Source organism: Hypanus sabinus, chromosome 21, assembly GCF_030144855.1.
Source record: "Hypanus sabinus isolate sHypSab1 chromosome 21, sHypSab1.hap1, whole genome shotgun sequence".
Classification (NCBI taxonomy): domain Eukaryota; kingdom Metazoa; phylum Chordata; class Chondrichthyes; order Myliobatiformes; family Dasyatidae; genus Hypanus; species Hypanus sabinus.
The window spans coordinates 67,772,255-67,790,988 of NC_082726.1; positions in this window are offsets into that span (position 1 = coordinate 67,772,255).

Genomic DNA, 18,734 nt, shown 5'->3' on the forward strand with positions numbered 1-18,734 from the left:
TAGCCCGGCGCTTAAACCGCCCAAACCTTGGGTCATTCCTTGCTTTTGGACCTGGGCCCTGCTGCTTTGATACACTCCCAGGCCTAGGCCCTGCAGCCTGGATTTGGCTGATAATTGTTCCAATTCGGCTCAGTGCTTAAATTGATTAAACATCAGGTCTTTCCTCGCTCTTGGGCCCAGACTCCACCTTGACTCTACCTCGCTTCAGTTCTGCCTCATTGAATTGCCTCCAAGTCCACTCCAGCGGTGGCCACACATTGACTCATTCCCCGCTTTCCGGTCCGGACATGGCACAACTGTCCTGCTCCTCTGAGACTTCAGTTCACACCACAAAAATGCCAGATAGTACAGGCTGTTCAAGAGCTCAGTTCCTACAGGGAAGCTGCAGTGATTGTTTACCAGCAAGTTGTCACCAAGCTTCACCAGAGCAGGGTATGATATCAGCTGGAAATCCAGGCAGAGAAATGACTGCTGGAGTGTGTGAGCTGCAACACTGCAAGGGGAAAGTCTACAGTAAGTGTAAAGGGTCCAAGGCACCACTGATGCACAGAGGATCTTGGGGTGTGATGGAAGGATAGGGACCATGTGCAGGCAGGTGGGATGAGCTTAGATTGGTAACAGCATGAGGGCCCTTCCTCTGCTGTACTGTCCCACTGCACTTCATACTCAGATTCAGGTTCCAATTCCAACTCAGATTTACTTATCAGGTGTACATCAAAATGCACAGTGTAATGTGTCATTTGTGTTAACAACCAACACACCCAAGGGTGCTGGGAACAGCCCACATTCCAACACCAACACAGCATGCCCATAATGCTTGATAGAACAACACAGAACCTAGAAGATGACACAGCAAAACCAGCCCTGTTCCTCGGTCACTCCCACCCACCCACAGACACAGTTGTCCAAGCCCAGCACAGGCTCTTTGGTCTGTGAGTAGCCTCATGGATTCACACTGCATACTTCATCAATGACTTTCTGTGAAACTCGTTCCATTTCCTATGATAATGTCAGCACAGGAACTGGAGATGATCTCATCTCTCTGGGGTTTCTCTGATCTTCTATTGAAGATGCAGATGCTAATCACAAGATTCCCAACGGAGATCACAGACACCTACCTTGTAGTTACAGGCAATTCCCGCTGAGTCCACAACTCCATAATGGTGTCTGAGGTGTAAGGGAACACTTCTTATGACTCACTCCCACTAAGCACAGAGCTGTATATTAAGAACCACCAAAACGCACCAGCATATCTGTGTGCCAACACAAAATGGAATTTGCTTCAACATAATTAGTTTCACTGTGAGAAGTCAGATCGTATGGGAGTTGAATTTTGGAGGTGGAGTACATGGCTCAGCCGCTGTGGGATTGCATACAGAGGACCCAACAACCAGTGGAATGTTTTACTCACTGAATGTGCACCACTCACAGGAATGAGGAAAGCATTCAGAGGAGGCTCGCCTGGCCACAGATCTGTAAGGCAGAGGAATTCTGATTTTAACAGCTGTTCAGAAGTGATAGATTTAGAAATTATGCATTTCCATTTCATCAGAAAGAGTTGGATCCCAGAAGAGCTGGTGCCTGTGGCCCTTTGTGCTGTGCACTCTGATGTCATATCTGCACAGAAATTTGCACAGTTTGTTGTCTTTTGCGCATTGGTTGTGGGTGGTCTTTCATTGATTCTGTTGTGTTCCTTTGTATTTACTCAGAATGCCTGCAAGAAAATGAGTTTCAGGGTTGTATATTGCCTGCATGCAGAAAATGATAAGAGGTGATGCTTTAGTCAGTTCTGCTTATCTACTTCTTGTCAAAAGAGTAATAATTACATTTTAGGAAAATGTTCTTTCAAAACAAATTCCTTTGCTTTTTTGGACAGGCTCATTCAGTGTGAGTGGCCCTGGACCCTTTAGATAAATAATTCACTCTCAATAATACTTGTTAGAGATCACAGATTCCCTGAGGCTTTGTGGAGCTTAAACTGCACATGTCAGTGAGGTTCAGTGTTGGGATGCTAAACCTGGTATTTTGATGAAAGTTTTTAGCCAACCACCATCATGGAGTTGGTTAAGGAACATAAGGAGACACTTCTTCACACAGAGGGTTGTGAGAGTGTGGAATGAGCTGCCAGCACACGTGGTGCATGCGAGCTTGATTTCAACGTTTTAAGAGAAATTTTGATAGGTATGTGGATAGTAGGGGTATGGAGGGATATAATCCTGGTGCAGGTTGATGGGAGTAGGCAGTTTAAATGGTTTGGCAAGGACTAGTTGGGCTGAAGGGTCTTTCTGTGCTGTACTTTTCTATGACTCTTATGATGCTGAGGAATTTGTGGCCCATTACCAACACTAACATCTACCATGGTGTTTCATGATGTACAGCAGGGGAGAACAGTTGAGCTTGTGGTCTTTGCCTCTGCATGATGCTGTCTTCAGGTTGGAAGGGACACCTCCAAGGGGAATACATTGAGTCAAGGTGCCAGTGTGTGCTCTTATCTGCTTCTAAGTGAAGGAACAGTGTTTGTGTGAATTGTGTATAATGGGCAAATTAATAAAAATGTCAAAAGAGTTAATAGAACAAATTTGTTCCTTCTACTGACTGAACGTCTCTGCGCTGTGAAGCTAAAAGCAAAAACATTTACAGTCTGCAAAATCCACACAGAAATCTCATGTTGCATAAACAGTGGAATCTGATCTCTTACTGATGTAATGACAGTGTTTGGGCAGTTCCTTTGGGATGGGCAAGAAGTGGAAATTTAGGGCTATAATGTGGGCAGATATAACATGGTCAGCACCGATGAATTGGGATGAGCATGGCTTGGTATGGAAACACCAATGCCTAGGAATAGAAGCTCCTATAAAAACTAGTGGATACAGGCAAAACCTGTAATGTCAAATATCAAAGTGGATAGTAAAAGTTTTTTCAAATATGCTAAAAATAAAAGCGAGATGAGAGTGGATATAGGACTGCCAGAAAATGAGGCGGGATACATGGCAAATGGTAGGGCATTGAGGAATGCAGTAGAACAGAGTGATCTAGGAATAATGGTGCATAGTTCCCTGAAGGTGAAATCTCGTGTGGATAGGGTGATGAAGAAAGCTTTTGGTATGCTGGCCATTATAAATCAGAGCTTGAGTATAAGAGTTGGGATGTAATGTTAAAATTGTACAAGGCATTGGTGAGGCCAAATTTGGAGTATTGTGTACAGTTCTGGTCACCGAATTATAGGAAAGATGTCAACAAAATAGAGAGAGTACAGAGGAGATTTACTAGAATGTTACCTGGGTTTCAGCACCTAAGCTACAGAGAAAGGTTGAACAAGTTAGGTCTTTATTCTTTGGAGCATAGAAGGTTGAGGGGGGACTTGATAGAGGTATTTAAAATTATGGGGGGATAGATAGAGTTGACATGGATAGGCATTTTCCATTGAGAGTAGGGGAGATTCAAACAAGAGGACATGAGTTGAGAGTTAAGGGGCAAAAGTTTAGGGGTAACACGAGGGGGAACTTCTTTACTCAGAGAGTGGTAGCTGTGTGGGACGAGCTTCCAGCAGAAGTGGTAGAGGCAGGTTCGATCTTGTCATTTATAAAAAAATTGGATAGGTATATGGACAGGAAAGGAATGGAAGGTTATGGGCTGAGTGTAGGTCGGTGGGACTAGGTGAGAGTAAACGTTCAGCATGGACCAGAAGGGCCGAGCTGGCCTGGTTCTGTGCTGTAATTGTTATATGGAGGACTAGTAGATAGCTGATGAACTAAATGAGTATTTTGCATCAGTCTTCACTGTGGAAGACACTAACAGTATGCCTGATGTTGTGTGTGAAGGAAGAGAAGTGGGTGCAGGTGCTTAAAAAGCTGAAAGACCTAAAGGTACATAAGTCACCCGGACCAGAGGAACTGCACCCTAGGGTTCTGAAAGAGGTAATGTTAGAGATTATGGAGACATTCATGATGATCTTTCAAAAATCATTGGACTTTGGCATGTTGCCAGAGGACTGGAAAATTGCAAATGTTACTCCACTCTTTAAGAAAAGAGGAAGGCGGCAGAAAGGAAATTATAGACCCGTTAGCCTGACCTCAGTGGTTGGGAAGATGTTGGAGTCAATTGTTAAGGATGAGGTGATGGAGTACTTGGTGACACAGGACAAGATAATACAAAGTCAGAGAAAATTCTGCCTGACGGACCCGTTGGAATTCTTTGAGGAGAATACAAGTAGGATAGATAAAGGGTTTGCAGTGGGTGTTGTATATCTGGATTTTCAGAAGGCCTTTGACAAGGTGCCACACGTGAGGCTGCTTACCAAGTTAAGAGCCCATTACAAAAAAGTTACTAACATGGTTAGAGTATCGGCTGATTGGAAGAAGGTAGTGAGTGGAAATAAAAGAATCCTTTTTGGGTTGGCTGCCAGTGAGTAGTGGTGTTCTACAGGGATCGGTGTTGGGACCACTTCTTTTTATGTTGTATGTAAATGATTTAGGTGATGGAATAGATGGCTTTGTTGCCAAGTTTGCAGATGATACGAAGATTAGTGGAGGGGCAGGTAGTGTTGAGGAAACAGATAGGATACAGAAAGAGAATGGGCAAGAAAGTGGCAAATGAAATATAACGTTGGAAAATGCATGGTCATGCACTTAGATTGTAGAAATAAATGTGCAGAAAGCAGCACCCACCTTCAACGACCCCACCACCCAGAACAGGCTCTCTTCTCACTGTTGTTGGCAAGGAGGTTCAGGAGCCTTAGGACCCACACCACCGGCTTCAAGAACAATTATTATCTGTCAACCATCAGGCTCTTGAACTGTCATGGATAACTTCACTCACCCCAACACCGAACTAATTCTCCTCAAGGACTCTATAACTCACGTTCTCAATATTATTTATTTACTGTTCTTTAATTATTTACATAACCTGTCTTCTTTTGCACATTTGTTGTTTGTCAGTCTTTATTATTTATAGTTGTTTTGTAAATTTGATTGTATTTGTTTATTTCCCTGTAAATGCCTGCAAGAAAATGAATCTCCAGGTAGTAGATGGTGACATAGACTGTACATAATGCACCGGCTGATCAGCCTTTTGTAGATTTGTTAAAGGAATGTTTGGATAACTCCTGAAACATTCGGTGACCAGAGGCAGTGAGTGACTTTAATGAAAGAAACAGTCTCCGTTACCCTTGAAGTGAATCTCCTATGGTGTGGTGTTAAAGCTAATGAATTATTTACTCGTTATCACTCAGCTCTTGCGGGAGCTTGCTGTGCACAAATTGGCTGCTATTTTTTCTTACATTACAATAATGACTACACTTCCAAAGAAAGCACTTAACTGACTGTCAAATACTCTGGGACATCCTGGCATCCCGAGGCCCTCAAAGGCTCAGCACAAATGGAAATCCTTTTTCTTCTTTTCAAAGCCAGCCGTACAAAGAAGGCTTACTTATGGAGACCCTATCAAACTGCTGCACTATTGAAATGAATTGCAAAGACGTTGTTGCAGATTCCAGTCATGTGTTATTTTGTACAATTGCTGCCTGGGTCTTGGAGAAAGGACAGTTATTAGCCAAAGCTTGGGCCGTATAATTCACAGAACTTCTTGACCTTTACACTGAGAGCTGGAACACGCACAATGCACACCGCTGAGTTATAATCATCTGAACTGGCTGAAAATAAACAGATGCTTAAAAAGATCAGTGACTAGAGGCACAATCATAGACAAATTATTTATTTTCACAGAGGACATCTGAAGATTGCTTTAAAAGCAACAGTTAGGATGCTGTTTGATAAATGATGCACAACGTGAATTGCTACAAAAAATGAAGTATTTTCATCTTTCATTTTGTTTATTAACTGCACAGAAGGAGTATTAAGTCACTGAAAATCCTGGTCTTTAGCTTAAACCAGCGCAATTATAGTGGGTATTAACTTCTTTCAGAGACCCCAAGAGAGCAGCCAAGCCACATTCACGCAAACATATGCCTGACTTGTTCAATTATGTATACGGCAGGTGATTATTTCTGAAGGTAGCTTGTTGACACTTAACCCTAGGGATTGGCAGCAGTTGTTTATGACAAACGGAGGAGGAGTAAATGTCCTGTGAAAGAGGTAAACTTCAGTTTAGCCGAGCTGAAGAGATGAATCATCGCTTTAAGTGATAAATCAGAACAACTAACCCTTGCATGAGCCAAAACCAGAAACATGATGGAAAGTGAAGGGAGAAAAAGCAAGGAATGCATTTATATGGCACCTTTCACAGTCTCAAGATGTCCCAGAGAGTGTAGTAGAGTGAATAATTCATTTCCAGTATGATCACTGTTATAATGAGAAAACATAGAAATCGGAGTCAGGACCAGAGTCAGGTTCAGGTTCAGGGTCAAGGACAGAGTCAGGGTCAATATCAGGGTCAGAGGCAGATTCATTGACTCAGTCAAATTCAGATTCAGATTTACTTATCACATATAGACAGTCATACAGTGAAATGCATCATTTGCGTTAACAACCAACACACCTAGGATGTGCTAAGGGCAGCCCGTATGTGCCACTCCACACTGCAGTGCCAACGTAGCATGTCCACCATGCTCAGCAGTGTTCTTAGTTTGTGTAAATCAGTTCACTCAAAGCAAGTCCTGCAACAGGCTCTTGATTAAGCAAGATATCTCAAGCCACAATTCACTCCATCTCTTCAAGTTAACCATCAAGTCCAAAAGATATATTTATTCAGAGAAATGTTTGATATAATATTTGCTCATTCTCTCCTCAATCAGTGTGTTGAGATTAACACATTATCCAAATCAATCTGACATTCAGAGGGATTAAAGGGATCTCTTGGGAGGGGGAGGGGCATTACTGGAAATTAAAGAAATTGATGTTTAGGCCATCAGTTAGCAGGCAGGAATATGAGTCTGGTTTCATAATGACAGCAGGAGAGTTTACAGACAGACATGATAAATGCGTGGCTGAAGAATTGGAGCAGGAGGCAGGGATTCAGATTTCTGGATCACAGGGACTTCTTCTGGGGCAGGTGTGACCTGTACAAAAAGGACAGGTTGCACTTGAATCTGAGGGAAACCAATATCCTAGTGGTCAGGTTTGCTAGTGCTTTTGGGAGTGGTTTAAACTAATATGGCAGGAGGATGGGAACCAGGATGGTAGAGCTGAGGATGAGTCACCAGGTTTACAAGTAGATGATAGAGTGTGTAATATGAATGTAAGGAAGGACAAGACAATGATTGGATACCACTACAGTCAGAGCAAGTTGTACCACTGAGGCAAAATTCATAAGGGCGAAGAATGTAAGACTGAAGGTGCTGTATTTAAATACACGTAGCATACGGAATAAGGTGGATGAACTCATGGCACAGTCACAGATTGGTCAATATGACATTGTTGGCATCAATGAGTCATGGCTGAAAGACCATAGTTGGGAGCTTAACATTAAAGGATATAACGGTACTTTGTATTAAAAGGACAGGCAGGAAGGCATAGGCGGTGGTGTGGCTCTGTTGGTAAGAAATGGAATTACATCTTTAGAAAGAGGTAACATAGGATCTGAGAATGTTGAAACTTTGTGGTTGGAGTTAAGAAAGTGCAAGAGTGAAAAAACATTAGGGAATCATATATAAGACTTCAAATAGCAGCCAAGGTGTGGGGTTGAAATTGCAAAGGGAGCTGGAAAGGGCATGTAATAAGGATAATGTCACAATAGTAACAGGGGACTTCAATATGCAAGGGGATTGGGAAAATCAGGTTGGTTTTGGATCGCAAGAGAGGGAATTTCCTGAATGCCCATGAGATGGCTTTTTAGAGTAGCTTGTGCTTCAATCTACTCGAGGAAAGGCCATCTTAGATTGGGTGTTGTGCAACAATCCAGATTTTACTAGTCATCTTAACATAAAGGAACTCTTAGGAGGCAGTGATCATAATATGATTGAATTCATACTGCAATTTGAGAGAGAGAAGCAAAACTCACATGTATCAACATCACAGTGGAATAGTGGGAATTACAGAGGCCTGAGAGAGGAGCTTAGGTGGATTGGAGGAGGAATCTGGCGGGGATGACGACAGAGCAGAGATGACTGAAGTTTCTGGGAATAGTTCACAAGGTGCAATATAGATATGTCCCACAGAAGAAAAAATTCTCAAATGGGAGGGGTAGGCAACCGTGGCTGACAAAGGAAGTTAAGGACTGCATAAAAGCCAAGGAAAGGGCATTTAAGATAACAAAGTGGGAAGTTGGGTGATTGGGAAGCTTTTAAAATCCAACAAAAGATAACTAAAAAAGCTATAAGAAGGAACAAGATGAAATACGAGGGCAAACTAGCCAATAATATAAAGCAGGATATAAATATTTTTTCAGTTATATAAAGAATGAAAGGGGTGTGAGAGTTGATATTGGATCACTGGAAAATTATACTGGTGAAGTAGTGATGGGGACAAAGAAATGGCAGATGAACTTTATAATTACTTTGCTTCAGTCTTCCACTGTGGAAGACTCAAGCTGTGTGCCAGAAGTCCATGAGTGTCAGGGAGCAGGAGTGAGTGCCATTGCTATTACAAAGGAAAATGTGCAAAGCAGACTAAAGGTCTTGAGGTGGATAAGTCACCTGGACCAAATGGATTACATCCCATGGTCCTGAAAAAGGTTGCTGAAGAGATTACAGATACATTGGTTATGATCTTCCAAGTATCACTTAATTCTGGCTTGGTCCCATTAGTGAATCTGTGGAATGCTCTGTGACAGATTGTGGTGGAGGCCAAGTCTGTGGGCATACTTAAGGCAGAAGTTGATAGTTTCCTGATCGGTCAGGGCATCGAAGGGTATGGCGAGAAGGCAGGAGCAGGGGGTTGAGTGGGCCTGATTCTACTCCTGTGTCTTATGGTCTTACGGTCTCAGAGGACTGGAAAATTGCAAATGTCACTCCACTCTTTTAGAAGGGAGGAAGACAAAAGAGAGGAAATGATAGGCCAATTAGCCTCAGTCAGTGGTCGGGAAAGTGTTGGAGTCCTTTATTAAGGATGAGGTTTCAGGGTACTTGGAGACTAATGATAAAATAAGTCAAAGTTCTGAAAAGGGAAACCTTGCCTGACAAATCTGTTAGAGTTCTTTGAGGAAGTAACAAACAGGGTGGACAGAGGAGAGACAGTGGATGTCATTAACTTGGATTTTCAGAAGGCATTTGATAAGGTGCCTCATGTGAGGCTGCTTAACAAGATAAAACCCAATGGTGTTACAGGAAAGATACTGGCGTGGATAGAGGAATAGATGACAGGCAGGAGGCAGCGAGTGGGAATATAGGGGCCTTTTCTGGTTGGCTTCTAGTGACTAGTGGTGTTCCCCATGGGTCAGTATTGGGTCCATGACTTTTCACATTGCTTGTCAATGATTCAGATAATGGAATTGATGGCTTTGTGGCAAAGTCTGCAGATGATATGAAGATAGGTGGAGGGGTAGGTAGTGCTGAGGAAGCAATGTGATTGTAGCAGGACCTAGGCAAATTGGAAGAATGGGAAAAAATGGCAGATGGAATACAGCGTGGGAAATGTATGGTAATGAGTTTTGGTAAAATGAATAATAGTGCAGACTATTACCTAAATGGGGAGAAGGTTCAAACATCAGAGGTGCAGAGGGACTTAGGAATCTTTGTACAAGGTTCCCAGAAGGTTAATTTACAGGTTGAGTCTGTGGTAAAGAAGGCAAATACAATGTTGGCATTCATTTCAAGGGGAATAGAATATATGAGCAAGGAGACAATGCTGAGCCTTTATAAAACACCAGTCAGGTCACACTTGGAGTATTGTCAACAGTTTCGGACCCCTTATCTCAGAAAGGATGTGTTGTCATTGGAAAGAGTCCAGAGGAGGCTCATAAGGATGATTCAGGGAATGAAGGGGTTAACATACGAGGAGCGTTTGGCAGCTTTGGACCTGTACCCACTGGAATTTAGATGGATATGGGGGGGGGGGGATCTCATTGAAACCTACCGAATGTTGAAAGGACCAGATAGGGTGGATATGGAGAGGATGTTTCCTCTGATGGGGGAATCCAGAACTAGAGGTCACAGCCTCAAAATTGATGGGCAACCTTTTAGAACAGAAGTAAAAAGGAATTTTTTTTTAGCCAAAGAGTGGTGAATCTGTGGAATGCTCTGTCACACACGTCGTGGAGGCCAAGTCCATGGGTATATTTAAAGCGGAAGTTGATAGGTTCCAGACAGGTCAGGACCTTAAGGGATATGGTGAGAGGGCAGGTGTATGGGTTTGAGTGGGATGCAGGTTCGGCCATGATGGAAGGTTGGAGTAGACTCGATGGACTGAATGGCCTCATGCTGCTTCAATGCGTTGTGGCATGTCAAAATAGGAATGGTAAGTGAAATGATAACGGATAGCCACCAGGAGCTCCTGCCCTTTGCAGTGGGCAGAGTGAAGATAATCTTAAGTCCTTTTTTTATCAAGTAGAAATTAATGATCCTGTGGCACTTTTTATCCAAGCAAGTTGCTGCTCAATGCACAATGTCCTTCTAACAACATTACTATTGTATCCTCATTAGGTCATTCAGCACCCTATGTTGCTGATTGGTTTTCATATTAACAACAATAATGCAATCCCAAGAATAATAATTCTTTAGTTTTAAATCATCGTAGGAGATGAAGGTGCAAATAATTTTTCTAATTTAGAAATGTAACCCCAGAAGAGAACAGGTGGGTAGAAAAATTTCAAACTGTTCAGGTGTCTTCCTGCTTCCTTTCCAGTCCTGAAGAAGGGTCTCAGCCCAAAACATCAACTATTTATTAATTTCCATAGATGCTGCCTGATCTGCTGAGTTCCTCCAGCACTTTGCGTGTGTTAACTCTTGTGCAGTACTCCAAACAGTGAACAGTACAGCACAGGAACACCATGATGCCAACCAAAACTGTTCCCATCTGCCTTCACATGGTCCATATTCCTCTGGTCCTGTCTCTTCATGTCTAAATACTTCCTAAAACCTGATGAGGGGTCTTGGCCTGAAACATTGACAGATTATTAATTCTCATAGATGCTGACTGACCTGCCAAGTTTCTCCAGCATTTTGTGTGTGTTGCTCTGGATTGTCAGCATCTGCAGAATCTTTTGTGCTTAAACATTGCTTTTGCAGCTGTTTCTACCACCTCCGATGGTAGAAATCTGTGTAAAACTACATGCCACATAAGTCTCTTATCCTCTGTCACCTTCAAACTGGGCCCTGTGGTAACTGACACTTCCACCCTGGGGTACACTCTTATCCATGACTCTGATAATTTTAAATGCCCTTATCAGGTCACCCCCTCACCTTACAATGCACAAGAGATTACAATCACGTTTGTCAAACCTCCCTTAGTTAATGCACTCCATCCAGGTATCCGGTGCATCTGTTCTGCACCCTCTCCAAATTCCCACCCCAACCTTCCTTTAGTATTGTGAGCAGATCTGCCCAGGGTACTCCAAATGTGGTCAGCCAAGGGTTGGTACAGCTGCAACATGACTTCCCGCAGCTTATACTCAGTGCCCCAACTGTTGAAGACAAGCATGTCACACAATGTTTCAATGCACCCATCACCCAGGACATGCCCTCTTTTCATTGCTACCATCAAGGAGGAGGTACAGGAGCCTGAAGACACACACTCAATGTTTCAGGAACAGCTGCTTCCCTCCACCATCAAATATCTGAGTGGACAATGAACCCATGATTTTCCCTCTCTTTTTGACTACTAATTACATTTGATTTTCTTTTTCTTACATATATTTATTGTAATTTATAATAGTTATTATTATTTATTGCCCTGTACTGCTGCTGCAAAACAACAAATTCCACAACGTATGCCAGTGATGTCTCTGTCACTTTATCCACTTACGTTGAGGGATTTGTATTCATTTATGTATTAATTACATTTTTATCTTTCTGTTAAGAAAACTTTGTTGTTTCAACAAGCCTTTTAGCTTTCAAGGCTGTAATATTGAAACTTTATAAAGTACTGGTGATGGAATACTGTGAGCATGTTTGGATCTCTTACCTTGGAAAGGATGTGCTGAAACTGGAGAGGGTTCAAAGAAGGTTCATGAAAATGATTCAAGGATTGAATAGCTTGTCATATGAAGAGTGTCTGATAGCTCTGGGCCTGAATTCAGAAGAATTAGGGTGACCTCATCGAATGGTGAAAGGCCTTGATTGAGTAGATGTGGAGAGGATGTTTCTTATGGTAGGAGAATCTAACCAGAGGACACAGCCTCAGAATAGAGGGACATTCCTTTAGAATGGAGCTGAGGAGCAATTTCTTTAGCCCTAGGGTGGTGAATCTGTGGGATTCTTTCCCATAGGCAGCGGTGGAGGCCAAGTCATTATGTATATTTAAGGCAGAGGTTGCTAGATTCTTGATTGGTCAGGGCAAGAAGGGATATAGGGAGAAGGCAGAGATTGGGGCTGAGAGGAAATTGGATCAGCCATGATGAAATGGCAGAGCAGACTTGATGGGGCAAATGACCTAATTCTGTTCCTCTATCTTATGGTCCTATGGTCTTTCAAATGTGATACTCATTCCCATTTGACTGTGAAGTAGATTCGTGTGCTGGTGATTTGTAACTGCAGATTTAGACTGGGTTTGTTCCAAGTTTGACTCTTCCCAGGGGCTTTCTCCTCCCACTCCAGGCAGATCAGCTACCTCAGTGTCTTCAGCTTTCTGGCAGGCAATGGAAATGCTTGGCTGGAGGTGTGGGTCTGAGATCCCTGCTGTGGCTCGCCTACAGTTGTGAGGTTGTAATGGGATTTTGGAAAGCAGGCAGATTTTGAAGTCCTTGGACACAACAAAGTTAAACTTAATTGTTCATAGACCAAGCGTACCTTTGCCAAGTAGAAAAGAAAGAAAGATTGGGTTTATTTGTCACTTGTACATTGAAACATTAAAATCTACAGTGAAACACAGTGCTTGAATCAACGATCAGCCTGAGGATGTGCTGGAGGCACTCGGCAAATGTCACCATGCGCCCAGCACCAACATAGCATGTCCACAATTTACAAACCTTAACCTGTACATCTTTGGAATGTGAGAGAAAACCGGAGCAACCAGAGGAAATCCACATGGTCATTGGAGAATATACAAACTCCTTACAGACAGTGGTGGGAATTGAACCCTGAAAGCAGACATTGCAAAGTACTGTGTTGACCTCTATGCTAGTAATGAACTAAACCCGTTTATAATGCAGGAAGCGATTGCAAAGCAGCAGGACCTGGTTATCAGGAGGAAGTGGAGTGATTCACACGTCACTGCTCTGTACTCTGAGCACTGTGCTGTTGGATCTCTGCAGCTCTTCTGATAGGATCTTCACTTGTCTTATGTGTGGGGGCTGTTGGCAGCTGGTTATTAAGGAGATTTTTTACTGGGCTCCACAGCTGCCTGTGGCAATGAATTCCACAGATTCATCACCCTCTGGCTAAAGAAATTCCTCCTCACCTCTGTTCCAGGAGTTCCAATCTTTTTTATGCCATGGACCAATATGATTAAGCAAGGGATCTGTGAACCTGAGTTGGGAACCCTGTTCTATTCTGATGCTGTGCCCTCTGGACCTAGACTCTCCCACTGTAAGAAAGACATCCACTCTTATCTAGCGCTTTCAATATTTGATAGGTTTCAGTGAGGATTCCCCCATCCCCATGCTTCTAAGCTCATGTGAGAACAGGCGTGGAGCCATCAAACTCTCCTCATATGTTAACTCTTTCTTTCCCATGAGCATAGGCCCTGAGCTGAATGCTGTGGAAGTGAGTTGTTCTCTATCCTTAGTTTTCTCAGTTAGTGATGCAGAGTAAATAATTTGGAAGTAGGAATGACGAACATTGATGGGACTAAAGATAGAGCTCCACTGCATTTCTTTACTGCAACTCAGGAAATTTTCATTCCCACCTCCAATTACTTACAAGCTCAGCAGATAAAGTTGTGAAGTGAAGATACTTCAAATGTAAGTTATTCATTATTTTATTTATTTAGCAAAGCAACGAGTGACGGGCCATTCCAGCTCTTCAAGACACACCGCCCAGCGGCACAACAATCCCGATTTAACCCTAACCTAATCACAGGACAATTTACAATGACCTTTAAGCTACCTGGTGAGTCTTTGGACTGTGGGAAGAAAGTGGCCAAAACCCACAGGGATGATAAACAGAGACTCCTTACAGAACAAGCTGTTCGGTTTTACACTGGGTTTATTATAATTTCATCACTTGTGCAGATTTATTGAAAAACTTTCCACTGGTGGCCTCCTTCCAGAGTGGGCCTTATAATCTAATCTAAGCAGCTCCACTGATGGATGGGAACATAAAACATCACAGCGCAGTATATCCCTATGGCCCACAACATTGTGCCAACCATTAACCTACTCCATGATCAATCTAGCCCTTCCCCCCACAAAGCCTTCCATTTTTCTATCATTCATACACTAAGAATCTTCTTGTGTCTCCAAAATCAGCTTCAGAGATTTATGGAGATTTTTACCACAGAAGTATTTGTAGAAATCTTGGCTATGAACTGGTATTCCCAATGTTCAGTTTTCAATTTTCGGGCTACTGTTCCCTCAAAGTGTTGCTGGGATTCCAATTGCATTTCATCTTCTGGTTTTCATCGAAGCTGTGAATTGGAATCACAAAGAGAAGGGGAATGGAGAGGTGAGATAACCTTATATTGGCCATCTCACCTCTCCACTTTCAGTCCTGAAGCAGGGTTCAACCCCCAACATAGACAATTCTTTCTCTCCCACAGATGCTGCTTAACCCACTGAGTTCTTCCAGCTCCTTTGCTCCTCAGATTCCAATATCTGTAGTCTTCCCTTCACTATGGACCCTAACTGACACTTCCCACTGCCTCAGGAAAGTAGTCAACATAACCAAGGACCTCTCCCACCCTCTCTTGTCTCCACATTGTGGACATGCTATGTTGGCACCAGATTGTGTGGTGACCCTTCTGGGCTTCCCCTGCACATCCTTAGATGTGTTGGTTGTTATCACATTTCACTGTGTGTTTCCATGTACGCCTGATAAATGAACCCGAATCCCCTGCCCCTGAGGAGAAGACACAAAAGCTTATGAACATGTACCACTGTGCTCCAGGCAGCATCTACCCTGTTGTAATATGAATCTGATATGACAAAGAGTCACTCCTGACCTCTCAATCTACCCCAATGTGGCCCTTGCAATTTACTTGTCTGCCTGCTCTGCACTTTCTCTGCAACTGTAACACATTCTGCTTTCCTTTTGTACGTCTGTGATGTATACATTTGTAAAATGACCTGTTTGGACTAACAGAAGTTTTTCACTGTACCTCAGTACATGTGACACAATTCAAGTTTATAAGTCACATGTACCTGAGTGTTGCCACACATTCCGGCGCCAGCATAGCATGCCAACCAAACACAGAACAGAACAAGTGACAAAGCAACAACAACAAAACAAGCCCCATTCCTCCTCCCAACCAGAATCAGAATCAGAATCAGGTTTAATATCACTGGCATCTGTCATGAAATTTATTAACTTAGCGGCAGCAGTTCAAAACCAGAAATAATAAAAAAGTGAGGTCGATGTCCATATAGGAATTGGATGGAAGAGGGGAAGAAGCTGTTCCTGAATCACTGAGTGTGTGCCTTCAGGCTTCTGTATCTCCTACCTGATGGTAACAGTGAGAAAAGGGTATGCACTGGGTGCTGGAGGTCCTTAATAATGGATGCCGCTTTTCTGAAGCACTGCTCCTTGTAGATATCTTGGATATTATGGAGGCTAGTACCAAGATGCAGCTGACTAATTTTACACCTTTTTGCAGCTTTTTTCGATCCTGTGCAGTAGCCCGTCTCCCCACCAGACGGTGATGCAGCCTGTCAGAACACTCTCCACGGGCATCTGTAGAAGTTTTTCTGTGTTTTAGGTGACAAATCAAATCTCCTCAAGCTCTCAATGAAATATATCCTCTGTCTTGCCTTCATTATAGCTGCACCAATATGTTGGGATCAGGTTAGAGATTTTGACACCTAGGAATTTGAAATTGCTCACTCGCTCCACTTCTGATCCCTCACTGAGAGTTGGTTCATGTTCCCTCGTCTTACCCCTTCTGAAGTCCACAATCAGCTTTTTGGTCTTGCTGACGTTGAGTGCAAGGTTGTTGCTGTGACACCACTCAAATAGCTGGCATATCTCACTCCTGTATGTCCTCTCATCCACATCTGAGATTCTGCCAACAATGTTGTATCATCAGCAAATTTACAGTATAAATAGCATTTGAGCTATACTTAGCTATACAGTCATGGGTACAGAGTGAGTAGAGCGGTGGGCTAAGCACACACCCAAGGTGCACCAGTGTTAATCATCAGCGAGGAGGAGATACTATTACCAATCAGCACAGATTGTAGGAAGTTGAAGATCCAATTGCAGAGGGAGGTACAGAGGCCCAGGTTCTGGAGCTTATCGATCATGATTGTGGGAATGATGGTATTAAACACTGAGCTATAGTCGATGAACAGCATCTTGTCATGGTTGTTGACCATGCACATACACAGAAATAAATGAATTACTAATTAATTATCAATAATTATCAATTATCAAAGCAGTATTGAATCTTGGTCAGGCCCCATTTAAGCACTCCGCTCTGTACAGTTTTGATTAACCTGCATGGTGGCATCCGTTAGTCTCGCGAGACCATGGATCTGCACCTGGAAGGCGTTGTATGGGAGACTAGTAGTTGCCCATGCAGCAAGTCTGCCCTCTCCACGCCACCGATGTTGTCTAAGGGCCGATACAGCTTGGCACCAGTGATGTCGCAGGAGTTGCCAGAACGAGGTTGAAGGCAATGTCGGACTGCCTTAGGGACTCCAGCTCCAGATTTGTCCTCAGGGTTTACTCCCGAAGCCTTTCCCATGAGTGGGTACGGCCGCAAGGCAGCGGAGGTTTGAAAGCAGAGTTTTCCCTCTCTTAGTTGGACTGTCTTCCCAGGCTGATGAGCTCCATCTACCCAAAGCACTGGTTTTAAGGCACCAGGACCCACCTTCACCCTTTCTCCTGACAGTAGAAACAGTTCTGCCGGTCTTAGAGGCTAAACCACAAGAGAAGGCCAGGAGTTGGACATGGTTGTCAGAGACTATTTGGGGTGCATGCCATGATTAACACACTTAGATTAACACTTCCTAGGTCAGAAGGAGGAAGAGGAACAACAGGCATAAGATATTTACATAAGTCAGATAAAACTTCTAAAGATATATTTTCATTGACAAAAACAGGATTCAGCACTCCATGCAGGCATATGCAATTCTGATAAAATGTACTCACCTCTAAACTTGAATGAGAGCACAACCCAGAAAAAAGAAGACATTTTTACTGTAGAAGTAAAAGTTAACCAGTGGAAGTCCCCATGATCTGAGCAGATGTCGACAAGGAAGTGTTGAGCGCCTCATTGCAGAAACAGAAGGGTTCCTTGTAGCAATACAGAACCAGGTGGTTAACACAAAAAATGATCAAAAATACATAATAAAAGATCAATAAATTCAAGAAGATAAATGCAGGAAATGACAGGAGAAACCAGAAACAATCCAACAGATTATAGGATCCTGCAGCAGTTTAACTCAATCTGATTACTTACACAGGCACAATCAGGTGGCAAACATCATTCACCAAAATCTTGCTTTAAAATATAAACTCATAAAAGACACCACACCTTACTATAAATATAAACCTGTTCAAATTTAGAGTTAGAGTCCCACAAATTATATTATGACTGATCCGTTATTTCAGATAGGGTAATCTGGAATAATTGTCTGCATATAATATTAGAGGATAAACAAGCAAGACCAACTGACTTAATAGATATAGCTATTCCAAAGACACATAACATACAGAACACATACAAAATGCTGAAGGAACTCAGCAGGTCTGGCAGCATTTATGGAAATAGATAAACAGTTGATGTTTTGGGCTGAGACCCTTTTTCAAGAAATCAGTAAGTAAATTCAGAAATCAATAAGCAAAAACTACCAGAAATATGCTGAATTAAAAGGGGAAATTGTAAGAGTATGGAACGTGAAAATGTCCTAATAGTAGTATCTGCAACTGGTATCATCCCAAAGTCCCTACACAATACCATTAAACAGTTAGGTCTATACAGCAATATTTAAGTAAATCTTCAGAAAGCCACAATACTAAACAGCATTGGAATAGTCTGAATCTTGCTAGCAATTGAGAAATGAATTTGCTTGACTACGCCCGTACATCAGGTTTTACCAGCTTGAGCTGAGAAAAACTAAAAATACAATAATAGCAACAACAACAACAATAATAGTAATAATACAGCTCAAGTCCCTGATTGTCATGGCCTGTAGGTTGATGATGTATGGGATGTTGACCTGGAGTCATGTTTTCTGCAAGAAAAGCACACAGCAGTTCTTCATCTCATACTATTACAACTAAGGATGAAGCAAATATCTCTACAAAGCCTCTGCAATTTCTTTCCTGGCCTCAAATAAGGCCTGGGGGTACACTTGGTCAGACCCTGGGGATTTTCCCACCTTAATGTGCTGGAAATACCTCCTTCTTCTTAATATGCCCATGTTCCAAACCCTCACTACATATTACCATCATTTCTTTGTTTGACATCCGTGATATTCTCCTTAATAAACACCAAGGTTGTCACAATGTGTGCTGGCAATATTGGAACCCAAGTGCAGAGTAAAGGCAGACTCTGATATAGCGATGACTACAAGAGTTTATTCAT